The sequence below is a fragment of the Mustela nivalis genome, assembly GCF_964662115.1.
Source record: "Mustela nivalis genome assembly, chromosome: 1".
Lineage (NCBI taxonomy): Eukaryota > Metazoa > Chordata > Mammalia > Carnivora > Mustelidae > Mustela > Mustela nivalis.
Genome location: NC_139020.1, coordinates 212,576,546 through 212,602,927, shown reverse-complemented (window position 1 = coordinate 212,602,927; position 26,382 = coordinate 212,576,546). Strand labels below are relative to the sequence as shown.

Below are 26,382 nucleotides of genomic sequence, written 5' to 3'. Positions count from 1 at the left end.
TTTATTCTCAATGACATACATGGTCCCCGGTTCCTCTGCGGGGAATCTCGTGTTGTCAGGGAATGTACCGCCACAGCCTGAGCTCGACAGAGCCACCCCCACCCCACCCCAGGACCGCTCGCAAGGGGAGGGTGCGGGAGGGGTGCAGGGGAGGGGCACAGAAGCCTCCACGAGGACGGCTGAATTAATCACGACTCTGTTCGCGGGAGGCGCCCCGGTCGTTGCAAACCATTTAATAACACGCACAGAATTGTTCAATCCCCCGAGGCAAAGGAAGGAGGTGGTTTGCGTTAGGATGTCGTTTCTTCTGTGTAGGAAAGAGTGCGGAATAAAAGCTTGCTGGTGTGGGGCCCTGGTTCTGGGTTCAAGTCGGAGAAAAATGTTCCCAAGTCCCTGAGCTTTGCTCTCCCTGAGCTTCTCTGCTCTTCTGTTCCGTCCGCGGGCTCTGGTCGCTCGAAATCCTCCCTGCAGGGCTGCCCAGTGTCCTGTCGGGACACACACCCTGGTCCCATGGAACTAAGCCCTGCGAGGGGCCAGGGAGAGGAGGAAGGCAGGGATTTGACCCCGTGCTATCGCTCCCATGGGTATTTCTTCCTTCAGTGTGTATTTATTGAGCGCCTGTTGTGTGCCTGAGCCCCTGCAAAGCACAAAAGGATACGGAAGAGACCGAAACAGATTTTTTTTTTTTTTAACGCTTGCCCTTGTGTAAGGACATGCACAGGCTGAAAAACAGGGAGATGGGGGTCATGGGGGAGGTGGGTGCCCAGGGCAAGGGGGCCGGACCCAGTGAGGGAAGGCATCGCAGAAGGCTTCCTGGAGGAGGTGGCTCTGAGCAAAGACCTAAAGGATGTGTTGGGAAGAGCCAAGAGAGGGGATTTTAGGAGGTGCAGCAAAGGGCCGGAGGAGAGACTATCACTCCCTTGGGCAATCGGAGGGTGTATGAAGGATGCTGGGGGAACCAGGGAGGAGGCAAAAGTGGGACCCCAGTTGAGGCAGAGCCATGGGGGAGACCGGTGGGAGACAGGTCTTGGAAAGACGGCAGGCAGAACCTAGGGACAAACAGGCGTGGTCAGCATCCAGGTCTCTGACTCTGGGACGGGGCACGTGGGTCCACCTTGGAGATGGGAACCCAAGCAGAGGGGCAGGTCGTGGGGGAGACATGGAGGCCAGATTGGGTCCTGAGGATGGAGGCACAGGGGTTGGGGGGCTGGGGATGTGCAGGGGAGAAGCCCGGGGGGCAGCTGGGCTTGCAGGTAGGGGGCTGGGCTAGTCTGAACCTGGCCTCAGTGGAGCGCTGTTCCCCCAAAGTCTCACCCCGCTTACACACTATTCTCCCTCCAGGTCTCTGCCTGGAAGACACCTCTGCCAGGAAGCCCCCCTGGGTGCCCACCGTGCCTGTGCCTCCCCCTTTACAGCAAGGAGCACGATCAGCCATCACCGCCTTCTCCAGGGGAGCCTGTAACGGTGGGACCCCAATGTCTCCATCCTGCTGAGTCCCGGCACCCAGCCAGCACCCCGGGCCCATCTGCTGCAGGAACAGCGCATCTGGCTTTCTCACCATGAGACGCCCAGCACAAAACAGCGCTCCCGGCCCTCCGTGGAGCCCTTCGGGTCACCGCCTGCCCGGCATCCAGTTCCCACGATCTTCCACTGACAGTATGAATTGAGCACCGACTGTCCACGTGGTACTATTCTCGGCACTGTGGGCTGGGTGGTGGCCGAGGGAGTCTCACTGCTGGCCTTCATACGGTCCAGTGGGAGAGACAGAGAAAGGACACATAAGGAAATAAACAGACAAGCAATGTCAGACCATCACTAAGTTGAGAGCCAAAATAAATGGAATGATGATGTCGAGAAATGCGGGAATGCTAGTTAAGTCAGGGGAATCAGGGAGGGTCTCCTGAAGGAGGTGATATTTGAGCTAAGACAGTCGAAGGCAGAGATGGAGCCAGGTACATGAATGTCTGGGCAGTGGGCACAGCATATGCAAAGGTCCTGGGGCAACAGCACGTATGTTGGAAGAAGACAGAGGAGGCCCATGTGGCTGAAGCAGAGTCAGCGAGGAGGGGAGGAGGGACAGACAGGGAGGTAAGGAGAGCAGGGCGTAAGGGCCTGTGAGCTCCGGGGAGGACATGGGCTTTTCCCCCCAAGGGAGATGGATGTCCTGGTGGCTCTCTATAAACCCCTGTCCCTCCTGGATCTGTGTGACTGTCACGTCCACAACCTCGTATGGAACGAACCTTGAAAGTGGTCCTTTGAGGTTTCGGGGAAGACAAGGTGAACCTCACCTCCCGCATGGCCCTGGCCAGACCCCAGCGTCCCCTTCTTGACTAAGCCTCTGCCTGACCCTAGACCACAGCCTGGCTACCCCGTCCCGCACAGGACAGCCTAGCTGAGCCCACACACTGCCCCGCGTGCCTCCTGCCCCACACCTGGAGTGTCCTTGCCAGAAGCTGTTGATGCCTTCCCTCCCCCTCAACCCCTCCTGTCTCCCATCTGCCAGGGCTGGGGTGGGCTCTGGGAGAGAAGCCGCGTATCCTCAGTGCCCCCACCTAGTTTCTGGACACCCGGAAGGAGAAGGGCACGACCACATCCGTCCTGCCAGGGGCTGAGTGTGCAGAGAACCATGGTGACTGTCACAAGGTCTGGCCTCCGCTCGAGGCCATCAGGAAATTCCTTTATTCATTCAACAAACTCTGGCCTGGTATCCGCTTTGAACCAGGCTGAGGCCCCACTCCAGCTGAGCCCTGATTCAGGTTCTGATGCTCCCGCACCAGGGGCGACAGTCTCCACATCCCTCCCTGCGAGACACTGGACCCCTCCCAGGCCCGGCGCATCTAAATCGTCAACCTGAACCTAAGTCCCACCGCAGAGCCAGGTCCAAAAGAGCAGGGGCCCTGGCCCCCACCCCTTGCCCCCTCAGAGCTCCCAGGCCTGGAGGTTTCCAGGGGCCCAGGGCAGCGAGTGAGCCAGCGAGCAGGTTAGGGCGAAGGCCCCAGCCCAGGAGGAGCCTCCAGCTCTAGTCTCCGAGGCCCTGCTGGGAGCTCCATCTCCTGCCCAGCAGGGGCCGCATTAGCCGCTCAAAACCCATTCTGGGAAATTAGAGCAGAGGCCTCTGTGACAATCAAGGGTCATTCTCGTCTCCGGTTCCCAGGCTCTCCCGCAGGGATGACAGCCCAGCAGCCAGTCTGGGGGGAACGTGGGGGAATTGGGGGGTCCCAGCCGGCCGGCTCCTGGCCTGAGGCCTTCTCCAAGCCAGTCCGAGAAAGAACAGTGAAATCACTGAAGGGTTTAAGGGCGTTAGTGCTCTGCTCCAGCACCTTCGGTAGCTCCCAGCTGCTGAAGACTTTAGTCCAAACAAACCTGACAAAAACTGACAAAACCTGACAAAAAAAAAAAAAAAAACAGCGAAGGGGAGAAGCTTGTTTTGCCGGCTTTCCAGCTCTCTTCCCATAAAGTTTGGGGGTTCCCCCAGCTTCAGCAACCCACGAGGCAAAGCGGGACCAGGTTTGCATTTATTTCAGAGACAGAGCGCACTTCAAGAGCGGTTTGATCCAGCAGTCCAGCAGGTCATCAAGAGTCAAAGTTCACTCTCTCTTCTGAGATCGAAACCCAGCCTCTTCCCTAAACTCGCCAAGTTTTTCCACCCCCTGGGTTTTTGCCCACACCTGGAAGCATGGGGGTTGGGGGGGGGGGCTTCCTAACCACCCCTCTGCCTAATTCCTTGGCTCAAATGTCAAGTCCAAAGACGGCATTACCATGGGGTCCCTGGAATGAGAGGTCAGGAAGTTGCCTGCTACCCATGCCCAGTCTGGTCTGTCCCTTCTCCAGGCCTCAGTGTCCCAGCCTGGAAAATTAGAGAAAGGCCTTGACTTGACTTTGACTTCCAATCTCATTCCAGACCCTACAAACTTAGCCCCCATCCTTCCACACCTCTGGGTCTCCTGACCAAGATTTCTGCATTCAAATCTTCAACCCAGGCAGCCAGGATAGGGCTAGGAGGGGTAGGAGACTTTCTCTCATGAATGCACCTCCAGTTTTTGTCATGGGGTCCGTGGACTTGGCTCAGCTCCTGGGGAGTTCCCCCTTCCCCTGCAGGTTCTCCCATGTGCCCCTCATTCTCTCACAGATGTGAAGACTCGGGTTCACAAAGCAGAAGGGATCTTCCTAAGCTCACCAGCCAGCCAGAGCTGCAGTGTCTTTGGTCAGTCGGGACAGCTGGTGGCACAATGACAAGGGACCCTATAGAGTCAGCCCCCCGGTACCCGCGACCTTTGGAGTCTCCCCTGTGTTGAATCAAGGCTGATTCGTGTGGTCTGTGGAACACAGTGGAAGCATCACTGAGTCATAAAGGACACTTCAGCTTCTTCATGGCTCTCTTGCATCAACCCTTCAGGGGGAAGCTGGCCACCATGTCAAGGGGAAGGTCAAGGAGAGTTATAGGGATGCACGTGGCAAGCAACTGAAGCATCCCTCCCACAGCTGAGCGAGGAAGCCCTCTTCCAAGCAGCTCCTCCAGCCCCGCTCAAGCCTTCAGATGAGTTCGCCCCAGCCGACAGCTTGACTGAGACCTTGTAAGAGATCCCAAGTCACGACGACCCGGCTAGATGACCCCCGAATTCCCAACCCACAAAACCCTGAGCAGCAATAAATGATGATTTTAAGCCACTACATTTTCAGGTCATCTACACAACCATAGTCACTCTGGCAAATCCCCAAATCTCAGTGGCTTTAAAACAGCCAGAGGCACCTGGGTGTGGGGTGCCTGGGTGACTCAGTCGGTTGAGCATCCAGCTTTTGGTTTCGGCTCATGTCATGATCTCATGGGTTGTGAGATCAAGCTCCCTGTCAGGCTCCACACTCAGGGGGAAGTCTTCTTGAAGATGCTCTCCCTCTGCCCCTCCCCCCCACTCATGCATGCACTTCCCCCCCCCCAAAATAAAATAAGGGCCACATTCTCTCTGAAGACATAGGGAAGGAGCTGTTCCTCCCTCCCTGCTTCTGGTAGTTTCTTGGCTCGTGAGAGCAGAGCTCCAAACATCACATAGCGTTTTCCTTGTGTGCATGTCTCTGTGTCCAAATTTCCCCTTTTTTATAAGGACATCAGTTACAGTGCATTATGGGCCCACTGTACTCCGGTATGACCTCATCTTAATTAATTACATCTGCAATGACCTTGTTCCCAAATAAAGGTGCCTTCTGTGGCATTGGGGCTTAGGACGTCAACATATGAATTTGAGAAGACACAATCCAACCCAGAATAGCTGGGAAGTGCAATTGTCCCCCATTCCTGGCAGGAGGAGAACTGGAATCCAGCAAACAGCCTTCATAACCACAACACACCTATTTATTGAGTGCCTATTATGTGCTGAACTCTTTACGAGGCACCCCACACATGCTTGCTCATCCAGCTCCCAAGACAACCCTGCCAAATAAGGATTCTCATCCCATTTTCTTGGTTGAGGAAACTGGGGGCTCAGAGCTAGCGAAACATTGCACAGCAAGTCAGAGGCAGTGCCAGAGAAAAATCTAGTCCACCAGCCTGCCATCTTCTTCCCACAGAGACTGTGGGTTCCCTAGATTTCCTCCAACCTCAGTTGGAGGCAGAGCAGGGCCAGGTTTGCATTTAACTCTGGAGTAGGGTGGACTTCAGGGAGAGTTTGATCCAGTATTCCAACAGGTCAGCAAAAATCCAGATTTCCTCTCTTTATTCCCTCTGCCACATTAATCCTAAATCTGGTCCCCTCTGACTGGAGGGAGGCTATTGATAGCCATGAATAGAGAGAGAGAGAGAGAGAGAGAGAGAGAAGATTCATGAACTGGGTGCACTTGAATCTATGGTCCTCCCACTGGGTGGTCAGTTTGCAAAGAGGGATATTTGATTGCTTGGCTATATTCCCAAATGCCCACAACAGTGCCTGGCACATAGCAGGTGCTTGGTCATATCGATGAATGAATAAATAAGGCAGGAGAATCCTCAGATAAGTCATACTTCTCTCCTGGGATGAAGAAGGGATGAGTCAGCTTCCCCTACAGCACATGGTCAAGCAAACTTGCAGGTATGTTAGATGGCGTGCAGGAGCCTAGGAGAGTCCCTGGCTCTCACCCCCTGCACGGTTTCTCTGTCCCCTTCCCAGAGGCTCAGGACCTGCCTGGTGGCCCTCCCCACACAGCTCTCCCTGGCGTCCGGTAACGGTGCCCCCTTGAATGCTCCAGTCTAAGAGTGGCAAGGACGCGCCGCTGTCGCTAGCCAGGGTGCTGAACCATCCCCGTAGGCACTTCTCTTCATCTCAACCACCCTTCTAGAAATAGCACCTTTATTCAACTCACCACAAAGTACTCGAATTCAAGTGGGCCAGCTATGTCCTACTGGGACCATCCAGCTCTCCATCTCCATTCTTGCTGCCCCCAGGCTCTCACCAGACTCCGCCCTCCTTCCCCAAATTACAAAAGAGCCTAGGGAATGCAAGCAGAAATGGAGGCGGATGTCTACACTGGCAGTTCTGCTCTACTTGCTGGGAATTTACTCAGCCAGGCTCTGAGCTCTATGCTTTCCCCCGTGTGCTGTCACTTCCAGCCGTCAAAGTGCTCTTACAATCCCCCGTCTTACAGATGAGGAAATGGAAACTCAGGTCAGAGTAGCTTGCCTGTAGAGGTAGGAAGTCCTAAAGCCAGGTGTTAACGGTTGAATTGTGTCCCCTCCAAAAAGATCTGCTGAAACCCTAACACCCAATGCCTGTGAACATGACCTTATTTGGAAATAGAGTCTTTGCAAATAAAATTGAGTTAAGATGAGGTCATTAGGGCGGGCCCACGTCCAATGTGACTGGTGTCCTTACAAGAACAGGGAAGCTCAGACCCAGCCCCACACCCAGAGAGGACAGTGCCACGTGAAGACACACACACACACACACACACACACACACAGGGAGATGGCTGTGGAAGGATGGGGCCGGGAGGGGAGGTCTGTCACCACACACCAAGGATACCTGGGGCCACCAGAAGCTGGAAGAGGAGGGAAGGAGCCTCTGGAGACTTTGGAGAGAGCAGGGCTCTGCCAACACCCTGATTTCAGACTCCTACTGAAATGCCAATTGAGTATTACCCCCACCTTAAAAGACCACCAGAGATGTGAGTCAAAGCCAATCAGCAAGGGTCGTTTATTGCAGGTTCGAACCTGGACCTCTGCAGCGCTCGTTGCCCATAACGCCGAGAGGTCCAGAGCTGGGTTGGTGCAGGGTTTTTATAGACAGGTACAAACAAGTTTCGGGTAGGGCTGAGCTTATTGATTGATAGTTTGAACACAATTGGGAGTCTCCTGGTGGACATTACATTCCTGCTATCAAGCATCCCTGTTAATGAGATTTAGGTTTAGAAGTATTTACTTTTCCTTCTACCTCCGCCTCCTTTGGTTTTTAATGGAGGGGAGGGTGACATTAGGGCTATTGATAAGGTAACTTCTTTGTTGTAAATCTCAAGGATATTTGCAAACCAGGGGAGACTCCTACCTTGCAGGACTGTGATCTCTGCAAGTTAACTATTTATCGTTTTATGGCAGTCAGGGGTGCCTGAGGAATGCTACACATATGGAGGGGAGCGGGTGAAGGGGGGGGTGCAAGGCGCCAGCTTTTGCTTTGTCCTCAGCCAGCCTCCTGCTCCTTCACTACCTTCCAGGACTGTGAGAGAATGCGTTTCTGTTGTTCAAACTCCCAATCTACAGGATACTTTGTTGCAAATCTCACAGGAATAAACTAGAACAGCAGGGTTCCATCAGACGCCAGGATTTGTGCCTGTTACATAGGATTCCCCTAACCCTGTCTCTCCCTAAAGCTCCCCAAAGCCCAGAAAATAAAATTCATTTACTCCTTATCGAGGGAGGCTTCAGATCAAATCGCCTTTCTTCCCCTCGGGCTTCCGTCCCCACCCACCGGGGGCTACTAGAGCGAGGTTGCAGTGCCACCTCGAGCCAGGAAAGGTCGCTCACATGGCCAGCTCCTGTCCCCGCCATAAACCTGCAGTCTGACCTTGAAACCGCTTGTGTGTGTGTGTGTGTGTGTGTGCGCGCGCGCAGTACCCCCTAAGTCTTCAGTCCTTTTTCATTTGCCCATCTGACATCCAGTCTCGGGAAATCCTGTCCCCTCTGCTTCAGACCCACCCAGAATCGGGCAGCTCCTCTCTCCTCTGCCTCCATCCTGGTCTGAAACCCCATCAGCGCCCGCCTGGGACAGCACACTGCCCTCTGCCCCGCTGCTCCCCAGCCTGCGCTTCCCAGAGCCGCCACCAGAGGGCTCCTGCTCCAATGTCACCTCCTCCGGGTAGCCTCCTGGGATGGTTCATTTTATGGGTCAACCTGGTGGGGCCCCAGGGTGCCCAGATGTTTGGTTAAGTGTTATTGCCAGGTGCATCTATGATGGTGTTTCCAGAAGAGATTAGCATTGGGATCGGTAGAGTCATTTCACTCTCTCCCGCCTTCTCTCCCTCTCTCACCCCTTTCCTCTCTCTGTCCCCGCCCCTCCCTAACTGGTGGAGCTGGGACATCTGTCTTCTCCCGCTCTCTGACTGCGACTTCCAGGATCATTGGCTTTCCTGGCTTCAAGCCTGCAGACCACAGACTGTAGGACCCCTCAGCTTCCATAATCTTGTGAGCCAATTCCTTACAACAAATCTCTTTCTAGCTATCTATCCGTCCTAATGGTTTCATTTCCCTGGAGACCCAGACTGAGGAGCCACCCAGGGCTTCCCTGTCCAGTCCCCTCGTCCCCAGGCGTTTTCCATTCTCTCTCCTTCACTGAGTTCTGAAATCACCTTCTTCTTTCCCTTAGTTACACTCCGACTCCCTCTCCCCTGCCCAGAATTGAAACCACACGAGGACAGGCATTTCCTCCATTTCAGTGGCCAGACCCCTAATACCCAGAAGGGGGCTTGGTATACAGTAGGTGCTCAATTTAGAGTAGCTGGGTTGAATCACTGACTCTGGGATCTGAGGACCCAGAGGCCACAGGATGGTGGAAGGAATTAACAGCCCCACCCGTGGAAGACGCAGAACTCGAACCCGGAACTCTCCAATCTCACCGCAGCCCTGGTCCCTCCCAGCTTTGGAAAAACCAGGACACAGGGCTCAGAAAGTGCAGATGGGCAACAAGGAGGTGTACCCCAAATTCCCCTCCATGAATTGCCCTAAAGCAGGCTTCCTCTCCCTGGAGCTGCACTCTTTGGGGGGTCCTGTGGGCACTGTGGGGGCTGGGCAACACCCCCGGCCCCACCCAACCGATGCCAGCCATTCCTCTGTGTGACAACCACTGATGTCCCAGAACAGGACTTCCGTAAGCGAGAGAACCCCGCCCACCTCCCTGCCTCTCATGCTGCCGCTGCTGTCTATACCCGCTGTCGCCCAGGGCCCCGGGGATGGGAAGACAGGGGGACACCGTGCATCCGGGCTGGGCTCCACTGGCAGGCAGGAGGCCCGGCCCAGTCGGCCCGGCCCCGTAGCAGCCAGACCCAAGGAAATTGGATTAACTCGGAGGAGCGCCCAAGATGATCCGTCATGCCATCTGAAGGACAGCGTATTGATTTCCACGTTGCGAAAAAATTAAATGATATCCCTTTTTGTTATTTAAAACGCTGCTTAAGCAATTCTGTAATGGAACAGCGCGGCCCGGGTCCAGGAGCTCCCGGGCTGGCGGTCCGCGGCTGGGGCCGGGCGGAGGCCGGGGAGTGTGGCCGCGGCGCTGTCTTCCTCCAGGTAATTGATGACCCGGGAGAGAACAGCTCCATTTTGCCGGCGACGTGCGCAGCTCTGATTTATTAAAGACATAACAATTATGAAAATAGCTGATTTATAATCAACTCGCCCAGGGCCCTAATTGATTTCTGGGGCAAAATTTAGAACGGGAGGAGCTGACACCTTGAGAAAGGGGCCACCAGCCTTGGGGATGGACCGCAGTGGGGTGGCTAGTGGGGTCCGGCCTCCGGGGGTGGGGGTGGGTGGGCAGGAGGACGGGCCTGGGAGGCAGTAGCCTGAGTCTGACCACATCTGCTGTCACCTCATGAGACACTGGGCTTGGGGTCCACTTCACCTGAGACAGGCAAAGACCATTCACCTGAGGTGAATTTCCAAACAACCAAGGCAGTCCCGGCTCCCACGGCGGCCCCAGTGCCATATGGCCCGAAATCTCTCTGCAGTGCTCGGTGCTTGCCCACCTCCTACTTGCACCCACGGCACCTGAGCGCGCCTGGCCCCTGGGATGGAAATCAGTCCAGCCCCATGGTGCCCAGAAGCCTCTATTGCCTCAGCGCCCCCGTAGCAAGGGTTGCCAGATTTGGCCAATAAACATAGAGGGTCAGTTAAATCTGAGTTTCAGACGAACAACAAGTGATTTTTAGCATAAGCAGAGCCCATCCATATTGGGACACACTTAGACATAAGAATTTTTTGTGACTTAGCTGGGCATTTTGCCTTTTATCTGACAATCCTACCATGATATTCAGGACCTCAACAGCTCTCACAGGAGGGCCCATTCACCTGCTGAAGAAGGGGAAGCAAGAGAATGTTCCATGTCTGCCCAAGGTCACATGGTAGCTGACTTCAGATTCACACCCATCCCTGGGGTCTGAGGCTTGCCAAGCCTTCAAGATCCATCCTGCTTCCAGAGGAAAGGGACAGGCGAGGTTGTTTGCAGGGACCAGGTCTGATGACAAACGGACATGAGTCCACATTGCCCAGGCACAGCCTTATGATTGCTGTGCGCCTTTGAAAAAAGAGCCTCGCCTCTCTGTGCTTAGTCTCTGGAACTGTGAAATGGGCACGATTGTGGTCTCTCCATCACAAAGGGTTGGGGAGGGTAAAATGGTGTGGGGGTGCCCACACCGGAAGAGCCCTCCGTCCTTGGGAGGGAGTCCCTGGGGTCTCCTGGAGCGCTAACAAAAGATGGAGAAAGACAAAGACAGAAAGAGAGAGAGAGTTAGAGACAAAAAGAGAGATGGCAAGAGAGGGAGTCAGGGATAGGAAGACAGAGTCACGGCAGGGAGAGCAATAGAGAGGACTGTATCCCATTTGGAGATGAGGTGGCCCCGGACGGTGGGAATTAAGTGTAAAATCAGAATGTTCTCTGTAAGGCAGAGAGCAAATGAGAAGCTCCTGGGACGCAGAGATGCAGAGCCCAGTGCCCAGCGGCCGCCCGCACCCAGTAGTCCCCGTGATGGCCTGCTGAGCCGTTTTAAGTATCGTTAAAGATAAAATAATTTTTCCCCCTCTGAGCCGTGTGATTGACGAGGTAATGGGCCCCGCCGACAGGGAGAAGGTCAGGCTGGAATGTAATCAGTTTTTTCCAGAGCGATGCATAAACATGATGGCACGGAGGCTGAGAAGGGAGGAGGGACTGTGATTGTCCCCAAACACTCTGAGCTTTCAGCTGTGGGGCATGATGAGGCCACGGTGACCGTGGGGACCGGGGTTGGGGGGGCCTCCCGGAGGAGGTGTGGCTGCAGCTGGGATTGGAAGGAGAAGGCATCACGGCCAGGGGACACTGCAGAGGCAAAGGTGCGGAGGTAGGAATTGTGTCTCCAAGCATCCTCTGCTCTCACTTCTTCTTACTGGGTGAACACGGAGCTCACTGCATTATTCCCAGTCTCAAACCCCTTGTGACTTTCAGGCCACCCACCCCAGGCTTCCAATCCTGGCTCTCCCTTCTGTGAGCTGTGCGATCTAGGACCTGTCAGCTCCTCCTTTCCAGCTTCAGTCTGCTGATCTGTAAATCAGGATGGGTATAGCCCTTCCCCACCCGCAGACAGGGCCAGAGAACTCAAAGAAAGGAGCCCTCAGAGCCATGCTTTTGGCTGCAAGTAACAGGAAAATCCAAATTACTCCGCTTCAAAGTGAAAAAACCATTTTTCATTTTATACAACAAATCACTAAGGTCTTTGCTCAAAAAAATGCCTCTTCCAAGAACCCAGCTGATCAATTTCTGCTCGCTTGCTCTCTCTTTCACCCCTTCTCTTTTTTTCTCCCTCGCTCCTAATACATCCCAACTCTGCATTTGCTCATATCCACTCCAAGTGTCAGTTCCCCCAGGGTGGATTTTTGTCTGTTGTGTTCACGTGCTCTCAGTGGCATACAACAGGTGCTCATTAGATGCTTGTTAAATAGATGGACGGCATGGGGTGCCTGAGTGGCTCAGTCGGTTAAGCATCCAACTCTAGGTTTCAGCTCAGGTCATGATCTCAAGGCTGTGAGACTGAGCCCCACGTCAGGTTCGGTGCCGAGCCTGGAGCCTGCTTCAGATTCTCTCTATTCCTCTCCCTCTGCCCCTCCCCCCTTCTCTCTCAAAATAAATGAACCAAATAAATAAAGAAAAATGGGTGACCTATTTATTCATGCAGGGATGGTATATTCAAGTTTATTATATTCAACTATTCAAGAACATAGCCCTCTGTCTTCCTCAGTCTGTCTGCTATGTTGCGCCTCATAGTCTAAAATGATCGCCGAACCTGACCATCACACCCTCGTCCCAGCCTCAGGAAGGAAGAAGAATGGAAGGGCAAAGCGTTTCTCCAGAGGACCCTCTCTTTTAAGGAACCCTCCCAGGAGCCCCTCCCCAAATCTCATTGACCAGAACTCAACCATATGGCCACACCCAGCTAGGGAGCTGCAAAGGAGTCTGGGAAATGTAGTCTTTGGCAGAGCGCCATCCTTCCGCCTGCTCAGTCCTGCAGGAGCGCACAGGGGAGGGAAACGGGGGTGGTGGTCGAAGGACATTCCCGTCACATCTCACCTCCCGTCACATCCCGGACCCTCACATCTAACCATGCCTGTTTTCGCTTTCTATGGCTGTTGCCGCAGATCACAACTTAGGAAGCTCTTAGCAAAATAACAGCAGGAAAATGTATTACCCTCCACTTCTGGAGGTCAGAGGCGAGACACAGCTCTCGGAGGGGCTAACACCGAGGCATCCACCGGGCTGGTTCCTTTTGGATGCCCCGGGGGAGCACCGTCTCCTGCCTACTCCAGCTTCGAGAGGCACCCACATTCCTTGCCTCCCGGCGCCTCCCTTCATTTTCACAGCCAGCAAAGGCTGGTGGAGTCCGCACCCCGCTATCTCTCTGCTTCTCCCTCTCCAGCACCCCCCTCCTCCACATCTCAGGACCCCAGGGACTACACTGAGCCCACCGGGACGCTCCAGCATGCCCTCTCTCTCTGGAAGTCAGCCGGCTAGTAACCTGCGTGCCACCTGCTTGATTGCAGCTGCCCATGTAATCGAACGCACTCTGGGTATTACAGCCTTCACCTTCCTGGGCCACCACGAAGGGAGAAATTCCACTGTACCCATTGCCCAGTTCAGAACACCGAGGCCCGCAGACACGGAGCAACTTGCCTGTGATCTCATAAATGACAAAAGCTGGAGTTCGAACCCACGCCTACGTGATCACAAAGGCTGTGCCTCTTTATTCCCAGGTGTATGACCGCACCTGTGATTCGCATCCTGACTAGCACTGTGGCTATAGTAATATTACTATCATCACTCGACGACCACTTACTACGTCAGCACCAGCCTCCAGGATTCCCACTTGAGCTGACCCTCTGGAGAAGTGTGTTACAAAGGAGAGCATGGAGCAGGGAGGTCGAAGGGGACTCCAAGGTCACCCAGAGGGAGGCAGAGACAGAACTTGAACCCAGGTCCATCTGGCGACAGGCCACTGGCCTCCCTGCCACCAAGAAGAAAACCACAGCCTGAGAGGCTGCAGAGGACCCTGCTCGGGTTACCCTGGCAGCCCCAGGGCCCCCCTAGACCCTTTTCCTGACAGAGGCTGGGGCAGCAGCAGTCATAGGAAGCCGGCCAAGTGCTGAGTCTGCAACGCGACATATCTTCACCAAAGCCACTGGCCATGTGGCCACGTGGCCTCAGGGCTCTGCAGATGATCAATCTTGCCCCGTCCCTCTCACTGCCTGCCCACCCTCCCGCCTCCGCCCCGGAGCCCTTCATCCCTCCCTTTCCCAGTCTCTGCCCGGCTTCCCGCATCCTGGAGGAGGCATCATGCCAGAGCCGCCCAGGCAAGGAAGGTCAACCCATCCCATCCATCACAGAAACACTCAGCAGCGGGTTCGCCAGCCAGAGAGTAGGGGTAGGAGCACAAATTGTGGGGGTTCACGGGCCGAGTCCTCATCTCAGCTCCTCCTGCTATGCCGGGCCAAGAATTCATCTTGCTCCGCCTCTGTTCCCTCGTCTGCAAAATGGGTTTGAGAAGAAAGAATCTGCATTGTAGGGTTGATGGTACAATTATGTGAACTACAACAAGCACTTCAGATATCTACAGGAGATAGATCCTGTATTTGGCCATAAGAGGTTTCAGGGTAGCCTCGGAAGGCTTCCTGGAAGAGGCAACATTTGATCTGAGCCTTAAAATAGCGGGAGAATTTGGAGAAACTGAGGGGAGGGAGAATGGCTTCAGCAAAAGGCGTGGAGGCTGGAAGTTACACCAGGTTGTTAGAGCACCAAGATGAGAGGGGGAATAAGGCACCCAAAGACTTCCAACGCCAGGTGGCAAGAGTCAGGGGTCTGCTGTAGGTAATGAGGAGCCATGAAAAAGTCTAGGGTGCCTGGGGCTGGGCAGTGACCCAGTGAGGCACCTGGGGTCGAGGATTAAGAGAAGCATATCGGTGCTCAGAAGCACAGTGAGGTTCACTGACTTTCTGGGGCCACAGAACGGGCAAGTTCCAGGGCTGGGATTTGAACCCAGGCAGTCTGGCACCGAGGCAGGAGGGCTCCTACTGGTGGTGCCAGCTCCAGCCCTGAAGCTGCCCACTTAGCCGCTCTCGTCCCTAATGTCTCCCAGGTGTTAGAAGCCAAACCCCACCCCCATCACCCCAGCAGTCCCTGAACCTTCCAGCCCCCAGGACCAGCTGAGACAGCTGTCCAGGGAGAGCGGTTTTCTTGATTCCACAGAAAGAGATCACTCGCTTGGTGCACATGATGGGCTGAACTGTGTCCCTGTGCCCAAATTCATATGTGCAAGCCCAAACCCCCAGGACCTCAGAATGTGACTGTATTTGGAAACAGGGTCTTTAAAGAGCTAATTGAGTTAAATGAGGTCATGAGGGTGGGCCCTGATCCAATAGGACTGGTGTCCTTATGAGAAGAGATTAGGACAGAGATGCACGCAGAGGGAAGATCGCGCGAGGACACAGAGAGGACAGCCATAGACAAACCAAAGAGAGAGGCCTCGGGGAAAAAAAAAAAAAAATCCCTCCAAGGCCTTGGCTCAAACTTCTAGCCTCCAGAATTGTGAGAAAATAAATGTCTGGTGTGGAAATTCCCCAGTCTATAGTACTTTGTGATGGCAGCCCCAGCAGACTCATATGGTGCCTGGGAGAAGAGCTCGCCCAGCTCCAGAGCCTCAGCACTCGGGACATTTGGTCTGCAAACACACAAACAAGCCAAAAAATGAATCCGTTCAGATTCTTCTTAAGCAAGAAGACAGCTAGTGAAACAAAATAACAGCTGCAGGCACCGTTCGATCCAGGTGCTCAAATCATGCCAGATCATCTGTTTTCCTCTCTATTAGCTCTGTTCTCAGGGAAGTGTTTCCTTCATGGTGATCAGATAGGTGCTAAGAAGACCAGGCTTCCATCAGCTCAGCAAATTCTGAGGAAAACAAGTGTCTTCCCCCCACATCACGGAACTTCCCCCATAAACCCAGCAAGTGTTCAGGAGCTCACGCCGATTGGGCCAACTTGGGTCATGGTGGGTGGCTCTGAGCCAATCACCGAAGCCAGAGGTTCAGCAGACTCTGATTGGCCAGCCCTGGGTGTCTTTATTGGGCTCCCCCAAAAGGAACTCAGAGACAAGGATTTGGGAGGTTGAGCCGGCTGGGGGATAGGATATTGGTTGATCCCAGGAAGCATCAAGGAGGAGAGGAAAGTGAGACCTGGAAGGGAAATGGCCAAAACAGGGGTGATGCGGAGCAGGTGGTGTGGAGGGGAGGCATCTCCAGGATACTACAGAGAACATGCCTTGGAATTATCCCAACAGTAGGTCAGGCAGCTGCCATATTTACCCACTGACTCCCCATCTGTAAAGGTTGAGTGAGGCATGAATTCTTTAGCCTTCGGGCCTGGCCTGCCCTGGGCTGAGTGAGCTCCAGCCTCCAGGAAGATACCTGCCGAGAGCAGGTTGCTGGTTGCCAGCTTGCAAGGTGAGCTCAAAATGACAGGGATGTGGCTGCTACACTGGGTCATATCTTCCCTACCTGGTGTCCAGGCTAAAGCCAACCGTGCCTGAACCTTGTGAACTGAACTGAAAGCAAGACAAGGGAAGTCCCCCTAGGAAAACTCTAAGGCACTATTCCAGAAAAAGGAAGGATGCAAGACAGGCTAAAGCAAAGAGCATCTAGATACAGTAAGAGCTCCTTCTTTCTTCCCATGAATCTCATGTGTTCCCACTGGCTACCTCTTGACATTTCCCTCCAGTTGCCCAAGACCCCTGAGACCCTTCCCGGTCCACAGCGGGGTCATCCTTGCAAACATCAGACAGAGAGAGAGGGCCAGAAGGTGGGATGGACAGGCCATTCCTGCTCTCACCTCTGTGGTGATGTTGGAGAATGGTTTTGTGCAATCCTGCTTCCTTGACCCTGCTGGTCCTAAGGCAGGTCCTTGCACACCCCAGTGGGGCTTCAAGGTAACACTCATTCGGTTGGCATTCACGCAGGAGTTCAGGTCCCAATCACCAGGCTAGACAACATGCCAGGAAAAGAGAGTGAGGTAGGACTTCTATCCCCAGCGAGCCCTGCATTAGAATCCTGCCCCTCCCTCTTTCCTTAGGACTAAGCCCCCACTGGGACACCACCAAATGCCCTTCCCTGCCCTCTGATCTCCACCCAAACCACCTCAACCCAGAGAGAACCTCAGATGGGAAGGAGCTCTGCATATCCAGGAGTTCGGGGAGAGGTGTATTAGCTAGCTATCGCTGCGTAACAAATGGGCCCAAACTTAGCAATTAGACAATGTGCATCTACTATCTCACAGTTTCTGCAGATCGAGAGCCAGGATGCGGCTTAGCTGTTTCTCTGTTCCACGATTTCCCAAGAGGCTGCAACCAAAGTGTCAGCTGAGGCCACAGTCATCTCCAGGTTCAAAAGGAACTGAGTCTGCTCCCAAGTTCAAGAGGCCTGGTGCACTTCTGTTTACTCTCTCGGAGCCCAGCCCCTGTGCGAGCAACCGCAGGCTAGTCTGCTGGAAGAACATCCTTGATCTTCGCAGAGGTTGATCATGGCACAAGACCCAGTTGTCCCAGCCAGCCACAGCTGACACTCCAAACAAGAGAGCCCAGCCAAGATCCGCAGAGCTGTGCACCCAGCCCCAGGGTGAGTGCAGAGGCAGGACTGAGGCTGGTTGAGATAAGCAGAATCACCCAGCTCATTTGCGAACAAAAGAACACCCTCAGTGCTTTCAGCTGTTGGATTGGGGGCTGGCTTGACAGATCCAATCTGTTACGGTACCGTCCACCACAATGACGAAGACGATAGGCTCCCATTGAAATATGAACGAAACGAGGAGGAATCAGTCAGTCGGCTCTCCCCAAATAAAGAAGTTCTGCTTCACGGAGTTTTGCTGTCTCCACTCTACAAAGGAAAGGTGGCTGGCAGCTTGTCCTGATTAAAAACTGTTAAGTTCCACCTCGCCAGGCATCCCATTAACCTCCTCTTCCGGCCACGTTCCCGGGAGAGCTTGGGAACCAGGGGATGCTCGCAAAGCCTCGCAGGCTGGACCGGGGTCTGGCGAGGGCTCTCAGAACAGTGGCCCTCCCTGCCATCCTATTTCCAGCTCTTGGCTATGGAGGCTTGTTTGCTAACGATATATTCACTTTTACTTTCCCAAACCTGAGGCCCCCTTAAGGCAAAGGGGCCGGAAACACCTGCTGGAGAGTAGCAGGATGGACTTCAGGAAGCCTCGGGTCAAGGCTCGGTCCAGACTCGCCAGTGAGCTTGGGCTTGTCACTGTCCAGGAACGCTTGGTAAAGAGAGGATGCCTCCTGCCCACTCCCCAGGCCCATCCCTGATCTCCCTGCCCCCCAAACCTCCTAGACCTCCTTCAAGGTCTAGCTCTGATGTGGACTTGCCCCAGCACATCTGGTCTCTTTGGTGGGTCCTGCCGTCCTAGTAGCTCAGTATGTTTACTCTCCCCCCAGAAAGCAAGCGCTCCCAGCCCCACAGCGCAGTGATCATGAGCGTAAACTCTGGAGCCTTGAAAGCTTAGAAAACCTGGAAGGAATGAGGGAATGATTAGATCTTGAAAGATGACCCACCCATACCTGCAGGGAACCTCAGCGTCACCAAGATTCACTGTTACGGCAACAAAGCCAGAGTCATGGATACAGTTTCTGTTTGGGATGATTTAAAAAAAGTTCTGCGGGCGGATGCGGCGATGATTGCCCACAGCGGGAGGTACCCAGTACCATTGTGCCGCACGCGTTCCAGTGGCGAACTTCATGTTATATATATCTGACCACAATTGCAAAGGGTTGGATGGGGGTGTGGCAGAAGGAAAGGTTTTGCCTCTCACAGGGTCACCCCACTTTATGCTTCCCACATTGCAGCCCCCGGCTCAAGGGGAGCTTGGAAGCAGCGTCAGGAACCAGTTTAGAGAAATGGAGATCCCGATGGGAGGGGAGGGGCCCAGAACTTCGCCCAGCAAGGAGGGCGCCTGACCAGGACTCGAGGGACTCCGACACAGCCCGAAGGAATAAGAAAGTCCCCCAGATCCTCTCCAGGGAGCAGTTGATTTTGTTCAAGCTCCCAGCAGGGGAGGCAGCATGAGAAGGAAGTGTCTTCTCTCCTTGTGGGAGCCTTGGGAACGTCTCCCTGGGGAGAGGTGCCAGCTGCTGAGGACGTTCCCCCCTGTTAAGTCTCCAATCACGAGATTTGGTGATTTCATTATTGTCGGCAAAGCTCCCGGGAGGGTTGGCGCACAGATAATCGCCCGTGATACAGGGCACTGGAGTCATCAACGATCCCTGAGGCTGGTCGGAGTGGGGGGCCAAGGTGGGTCCGCAGAGATGGCCCTATGTGGAGAGAGGGGCCCAGGAGCCAGAGCAAGGGGAGGAGGAGCAAGGCCAAGGTCACACAGCCAAAGCCCAAAGAGGGGCGAGATACTCTCCGGCAGCTTCCAAGGGGAAACCTGAGTCAGGTCCCTTCCTCCTGCCCACAGCCCTCAAGGCCTCTCACCTCCCTGGGGTAGAAGCCCAAGTTCTCCCCATGGTCCCCAGGACGCTGAGCTGTCCTGCCCAGTCCCCTCTCTGTCCCCCCCCACCGGGTCTCTCCATCCCAGGCCCAGGCACTTAACAAGTACTCAGAAAAAAAGGAACGGCCTCAATGCAGAATAAATGGGCACCTTGAGCACATTTGGAATCTGAAAGGAACATCTAGTGCACAGCCTCTGCTTGGATTCCTCTCCGGATGAGGAGCTCACTACCTTTCAATAGGCTCCCATTCCATCTCAGAGCTGTTCTGGCCGTTAGCGGCATCCTTAACAAAGACTGGGCTGAATTTTGTGTTCTGAAGAGTGTGTGTGTGTGTGTGTGTGTGTGTGCGCGCGCGCGCGTGCGCACGTGTGTGTGTGTGTGTGTGTGTGTGTGTGTTGAAGCATGGGGGAGTGAAATGAGGTCATGAGGGAAATAATTCTGGAATCTTTGTAGAGTGGCCGCGGTTTCGAACAAGTTGGAAGGCCTGAGGCCATCAGGATGAGGAGACCCCAGACTGACTTCCTTCCTCTTCCTCTTCCTCCCTGTATCTCTCACTTTGTCTCTCTCTGTCTCTCTCTCCTTTTGTCTCTCTGTTTCTGTCTCTCCCCTTTTTTCTTCCTGTCTCTATGTTTCTGTCTCGGTCGCGGTGCTGTTCAAAGTCAAACAGATACCAAAGCAGCCTCCCAGCCCCAAAAGAAAATTTCCGGCCACCCCAGCAGCAGAATAATTGAATCCGCGGGCGGCCCAGGATTGAATCAAGTGAGAGGGTAAAGGCGGGTGGACTGGGGGGCGGCTGCGTTCAGGCTAAAAGCCGCCTCGCACGGGGAGGATGCGCTTAGCTCTGGGCAGTGGGGGCACAGCCTGGGGGGGAGGGGCAGAGGGTTGTGAAATATCCAGGGCAGGTCTGGCGCCCCCCCAGCCCCACATGAGGCGGTCGGAGCCCTGCAGAAGGAGCCAGAGGCCTCCTGCAGCCGGGTCTCTGCCCTTCCTACACACAGTCCGCTGAATCCTCAGAACCAGGTGACAGGGTCAGGGATGGGGGCTTGGCTGGGGGTCCACTGCCAGGGGCAGCCCAGCTCAGCAACTCGCTCCGTTGTTTCCTGTCGACCATGCACGCAGTCCCTCACCCCCCTCCCACGCAGCCACCCTTCCACCCCCCACCCACCTACCCCTCCCCCCACCCATCCTCTCATCCATCTGTTCCCCGCGCGGAGCTACCCACCCAACCTGCCACCCCCCTACCCCACCGCCGCCCTCCCCTCCCCCCACCTCCCTCCCACCCATCCTGGCCAAACATTCGACAAACACTTATTAAGCTCCTGCTGGGTGCCCATTTCTACACCGGGAGATACTGGGAGATACTGGGAGAGAGCCGAGGGCTCTGCTCAGCTGGGGAAGCGTCTAGTTGGGAAGATGACTGCTAAGCAAACAATTAAAAAAACAGCTCATGGAAATCATGCCGGTTCTGCAAGACACGCTCCGTCAGCTCTCAGACATCTAATATGGGGAGGGGGAGCCTTAGGCCCGAGGACATGGCTGGGCTCCAAAGGGGAACGGTGTCACAGGCAGAGGGAACAGCATATGCAAAGAGGCAGATGCCCAGTGGCTGGAGGGCAGGGCATGTGGAGTAGGGCTTGGACGTGACATGAGAACCTGGACAAGGAGTGGATGCGATGCGGGGGTAAGTTGCTGCCCCCAGACAGACTGGGGGCTGCTGAAGAGTCTCCAGGGGGATGGGCAGGAATCCGCAGGAGGAAGTGACAAGGAGGCAAAGGAGATGAGTAGACTACAGGGGCAGAAGGGAAACTGGGGTGGGTGGGATCTCGAAGCCAAGGGGAAGGAGACCTGGGTATGGCCAGCCCTCCCTTCCCCTCACCCAGACCTCCCAGACTGAGAAGTTAGGGTCCTGCCCGCCAGCCCGGGCTCTGCCCAGTGGCCTCTCTGTCCCCTCCTCCTGTTGGGCAGCTGCTGGAGCCCTGAGGACTATGGAGGGAGACCCCTCAGCTGTTGATCTGGCAGCCTCCGTGCTCTTTCTGTGAAATGAGGACATTTCAGATGCCCCAGAGGCGGAGGGGAAGCCCCAAGGCCAAGATGACCACAGAGAGAAGTTATCATGTCCTTGGCATGATGACTGGCCTGGCCTTCTGGCCTCCACATCACTCATTCATTCATTCATTCATTCAACAAATTATTATTGAGTGGTCAGGGACTGTTCTGGGTCCTAGCAACATTGTTGTAAATAAAACAATCACAGCTCCTCTATCCTCAAGGAACTGATACTTAAGTAGCAAGAGAACAGAGAGTAACACACAAATACCTACTCTAATTTCGGGAAGCAGTACGAATTATAAAGCAGGGAAAAGGGATATAACGGTTCGGTAAAGATGCCCATAGCTGGGGTCATCAGGGAAGGCTGCCTCGAGGAGGTGACATGTGAGCTGAGACAGTGGAAGGAAGCATCAATCCGGCCAAGATGTCGAGAAAATCACTCCAGGTCGGGGGAACAGCAAATGCAAAGGCCCTGGGGCAGGATCAAGTTTGGAATTTTACGAATCGTCAGTTTCTTGTGGCTGGAACAGAGCGAAAGTGGAGGAACGGGGTCCGTGCTCCCTGGTCACCCATCCCTGGCACTCCTAGTCCCCTTCGCTCTTGCTTCTCCACTGCAGTTCAAACCACGTGCCATGCTATACCTTTTCCTTATTGTATTTATTTTCTCGCTCTTCAACTGTAAGCCTTGTAAAGATGGAAATTTCCTTTTTTCTGGCTGGCCTGTTTGTTCCCAACTTTGCCACCAGAGCCTAGAACAGTGCCTGGCACACAGTACGCACTCGTGAGTAATTTTGAATTAGTGAATGAATGAACAAATGGACGGATGAATGAACAGGCATCATTGCCATCAGAAGGGCCAGGTAGGAAGGCAATCAGAGGCTCCGGCCACTTCAAGAGGCCCCTCTAAGAGGTCAGAGCTGAGAGATGTGGGGGTCAGGGCCTCCCTTGATTACTGCGATTCTAATTAACTCCTGGGCCGAGAGGGCTGCCCCGCTCGGAGGAATTAGAGATAAGTTTGCATCCAAGTGTTTGAGCAGCAGCTCTAAGGGGGCGGGCAGCGGCTCCCCGCTCTCCCCCACCAGCCAGCTGGCCTGGGAGGCGGGCGCTGAAAGAGGTCATTTGCATAGGCAGGTAATTGGTTTTGCAAATAAATCTGGTTCTTGAAATTTGTAGATTAGCAATAATACGTCTCCAGATGAGAGAAAAAGGTCACGGATGAATAAAACAACAATTAAACTTTCGGGAGATTATTAAACTAAACAGAAATCTGGCACGGGGCGGCCGAGGGAATATGAAGCGAGGTGGCTAAGGCGAAGAGGGTCTGGGGTGGGGGAGCCCGTGGCTGTCCTCACCTTGTGCCTCGTGGGAGCACCTTCTGAATACCAGGCTCTGTGCATAGTGGGGCTTTCTGTGCAATAGGCCCAGGATCCCATTTCTCAGTAGAAAACTGAGGCCGGGGGAGGAAGATGTCCAAGGCCATGCCAATCCAGGATTCGAACCCAGGAATATTAGCTTTGCACTGTCCTGGGTGGCAGGGAGCCCCATCTAACAGCGGGGCTGTTAGAAGTCCACACCTGTCTCCGCTTGGCTGTGTTTCCAGGACCATTCCTTCCCCCACAAGGTGCTTCATCATCCCATGCCTCGAAAAGCTGGGGCTAGGAGCACTCTGGATGTGATTTGAGATTTTACAAACGTTTTCATACTTCTGTGGCAACTAAAAGGGACCCGGCGGCCGATGGACCAGGCCCTGGGGCTGGCATGATGGGGGTGCCTCTTTGGTCATCCCAGGCTCTTGGCTGCAAGCACAGAAATGTGCTCCAGGAGATGTAAGCAGAACCGAAATTGATAAGGAATTTTCGGGGTAGAAGGTAAAGGTGGAGAAAGAGGGTCAGTTGACAGAGAGGAAGGGGTCCCAGGCAGGTGACACAACCCTCTTTTGCCGCCCACCAGCGTGTGACCTTGGCTAAGTCACCCTTCCCCTAGGACCTGTTTCCATGTCACTAAAAGGGAAGATGATTTTGCCAACTTTATTCACTCAGAATATTTCCCGAGCTCCGACTGAATGCCAGGCACCGTTCTAGGCACTGGCAATGCAACAGTGAACAAAACAGGCAGAAACCCCTGCCCTGGGTCAAACTCAGAACCTCGTGGGCAAGACAGACAATAAGCAAGTAAATCTATAGGGCTTTCAAGAGTGCAAAGTGCTAGGAAGAGCACGAGGGCGGGGAAGGACTCAGGAAGGGGCAAGAAGCAGGGAGGGAGAGCAAGTTGCAATTTTATTTATTTATTTATTTATTTTAAAGATTTTATTTATTTATCAGAGAGAGAGAGGGGGATAGAGCGAGCACAGGCAGACAGAATGGCAGGCAGAGGCAGAGGGAGAAGCAGGCTCCCCACTGAGCAAGGAGCCCAATGTGGGACTCGATCCCAGGACGCTGGGATCATGACCTGAGCCGAAGGCAGCTGCTTAACCAACTGAGCCACCCAGGTGTCCCGCAAGTTGCAATTTTAAATGCAACATTCAGGGAAGGCCTCTGAGGAGGTGACATTTGAGCAGAGATCTGAAGGAAGGGAAGGAGGAAGTCATGGAAAGATGTGGAGGAAGAGCATCCCTCCAGAGGGAACGGTCTGTGCAAAGGCCCTGGGGTAGGACTGAGTCTGGCATGCTGGAGGAACAGCAGGAGGAGGCTCATGTGGCCGGAGCAGAGTGAGCAAGGGGGAGAGAGGGAGGAAGGGAGGGCAGAGAGGGAACGGGACTGGGTCATGTAGGTCTACTTGTCCAGAGATCAGGGAGAAGGGGCATCGCCCTGCTAGGATCACTGAAACAGTGACCAATGTCCACTTTTCCTTCCCAGCCCATTCAGAGGCTGTGGGCTGGCCCTTGATCTTCATTCTCTGCTTCCCCCTTTAGAAACAGAACCCACCCAACTGAAGCCCAACCTCCCTTGAAGCTCCAGGTGACCATCTGGCTATATAGGGGACAACAGAATGTGAGCTCAAACCATGCATGTAACACCAGGTGGTAACCTCAGAACATGAGGACAGGCCCTCCTCCACCCCTTCTCCCATTCCTCCTTGCCCCTCATCTGGGAGTTGGCTGTGATGGCAGGAGCTGGAGCAGCCAGTATGGGCCACAGTTCAAAGTTCGACTGAGGAGGTGGAGCACAAGGTTAAAAAAAAAAAAAAAGAAAAGAAAAAAAAGTCTGGTTCCTGATGACTGTGGACCCACCACTGTGAAGCCTGGGGTAATGCCCCGACTGTGAGGACAGGCGCGATGAGCTTCTCTTGAACATAAGCCATGATCTCACAGTGTCACAGACATGGTCATAGACTCATGGCAACAAAGAGCTCAAATAATAAATAGTCAAAAGTTCTGAGGGAATCTGGCTGGCTCAGTCGGTTAAGCATCTGCTTTCAGCTCAGGTCATGATCCCTGGGTCCTAGAATCGAGCCCCATGTTGGGCTCCCTGCTCAGCGGGGGACCTGCTTCTCCCTCTGTCCCTCCCCCCTGCTCATGCTCCTTTGCACGCCCCAGCACCTCTCTCTCTCACAAAAACGAATGATCTTAAAAAAAAAAAAAATAGGGGCGCCTGGGTGGCTCAGTGGGTTAAGGCCTCTGCCTTCGGCTCAGGTCGTGATCCCAGGTCCTGGGATGGAGCCCCATGTCGGGTTCTCTGCTCGGCAGGAAGCCTGCTTCCTCCTCTCTCTCTGTCTCTGCCTGCCTCTCTGCCTACTTGTGATCTCTGTCAAATAAATAAATTAAATAAATATTTTTTAAAAAAATAGTTTGAGCAGCACCACTGGCCACATTGACAACCCCAGACCTGCCCTCCCCCCAGCTAACAGGTCCCTGCTGCAGACCACCCGCCACCCATCTCCACCCCCTGATTTCCCAGAGACTCTGCTACAGCCCAGCCGGCCGCCCGCCAAATGTGCCACCATGTGGCCAGCGAGGAAAGTGTCCCCCTGGACTCTCGACTCTCGGGAAAGTCTTGCCCATCTGTAGCTGCCCACTGGTTCCCCAAGAGACTTCGTTTTATTCTAAGATATTTCATGAGCGCCCGCCTCTCCTACAGTCTTTCTACCTGCATCTCTCCCTCTGTCCTCCTCCCAAATGCTGGCAACTCTCCTAGACCTGAGCTCCAAGTCCTTTCAACCTCCAAGTCCTATGTCTGTGATGATTCTGTAAGGCAGAAGGCGCACCAGAGACAGCCAGCGGCCCCGAAGGATCACACAGCCAGGCCATCCATTGCAGAGGGCTTCCCTTCCTGGGAGGCCCACCACGATTCCCCCGGGAAATGCCTGCATCGGGGCTGGGTCATTTCACCCCCTCCTTCATGGTCCAGACTCTGAACAATGGCTTCGTGCCATGTCCTTCTGCCAACACAGGACCAAAGCAGGCTCTCTCCTCCCTCTAAGAGCTCGGGGGTTAGTGTCTCCTGTCGGAGTTGCGGTGAGGCGCCCCCCAGCTAGGCGGGGCCCTGGGCTGGCAGTGGGAACCCACGCGGAGGCAGGAGCGGGAGCCAAGACGCAGAGGTGGGGGCGTGAGTGTGAGCCCCGCAGAGGCCGCAAGAGCTGGGGGTGTGGAGTCAGGGGGTAACGGGAGCTGAGGGCAACGGGGATCCAAGGACGTAGATTTAAGGCGGTGGGGGGTGGGGCAGTGAGATCAGATTTGGCTTGCGGGCCGATCGCCGGGAGGGGGCCTGGAGGCCGGGGCGGGCGGGAGCTGGCCCGCGACCCGGCCGTGCGTCCCCGCCCGCATCCCCCCGCGGCCTCGCGGCGCCCGGGCGCGAGCGGGAAGGCGGGCGGGGAGGGGGTACCTGGCAGCCGAAAGCCCAGCGGCTAATGAGCCCGGTGCGGCGCGCGCTATTTTTAGCAGCAGCTCCTCGGGACGCCTAATCGCTCCGGCCGGCTCCCGCCAGGCTGCCATGGAAACGCTCAGCGCCGCCGCGAGCGCGGTCCCGGTCCCGGCCCGCGCTGCCACCTCCGGGCGGGGCCCCGAGCGCCCTCCGCGCCGCCTCTCCTGCTCCCGCGCCGCCCCGGCCCCGCTCCGGGCCATCGGCCTCCAGCCCGCCCCCACCCGGCTTGGAGCCTCGGCTTC

At 54.9% G+C, this 26,382-nt stretch overlaps 1 long non-coding RNA gene across 1 annotated transcript; it reads right to left on the bottom strand.

The window, feature by feature from the left end:
- Nucleotides 1-217: 217 nt before the first annotated feature.
- LOC309866835 lies at nt 218-1,740 on the bottom strand. The gene is made up of 2 exons (XR_014312822.1): nt 1,559-1,740; nt 218-637 (listed from the first exon to the last, which is right to left on the bottom strand). It is a non-coding gene; the product is annotated as an uncharacterized lncRNA (long non-coding RNA).
- Between the last annotated feature and the right edge of the window lie 24,642 nt (nt 1,741-26,382).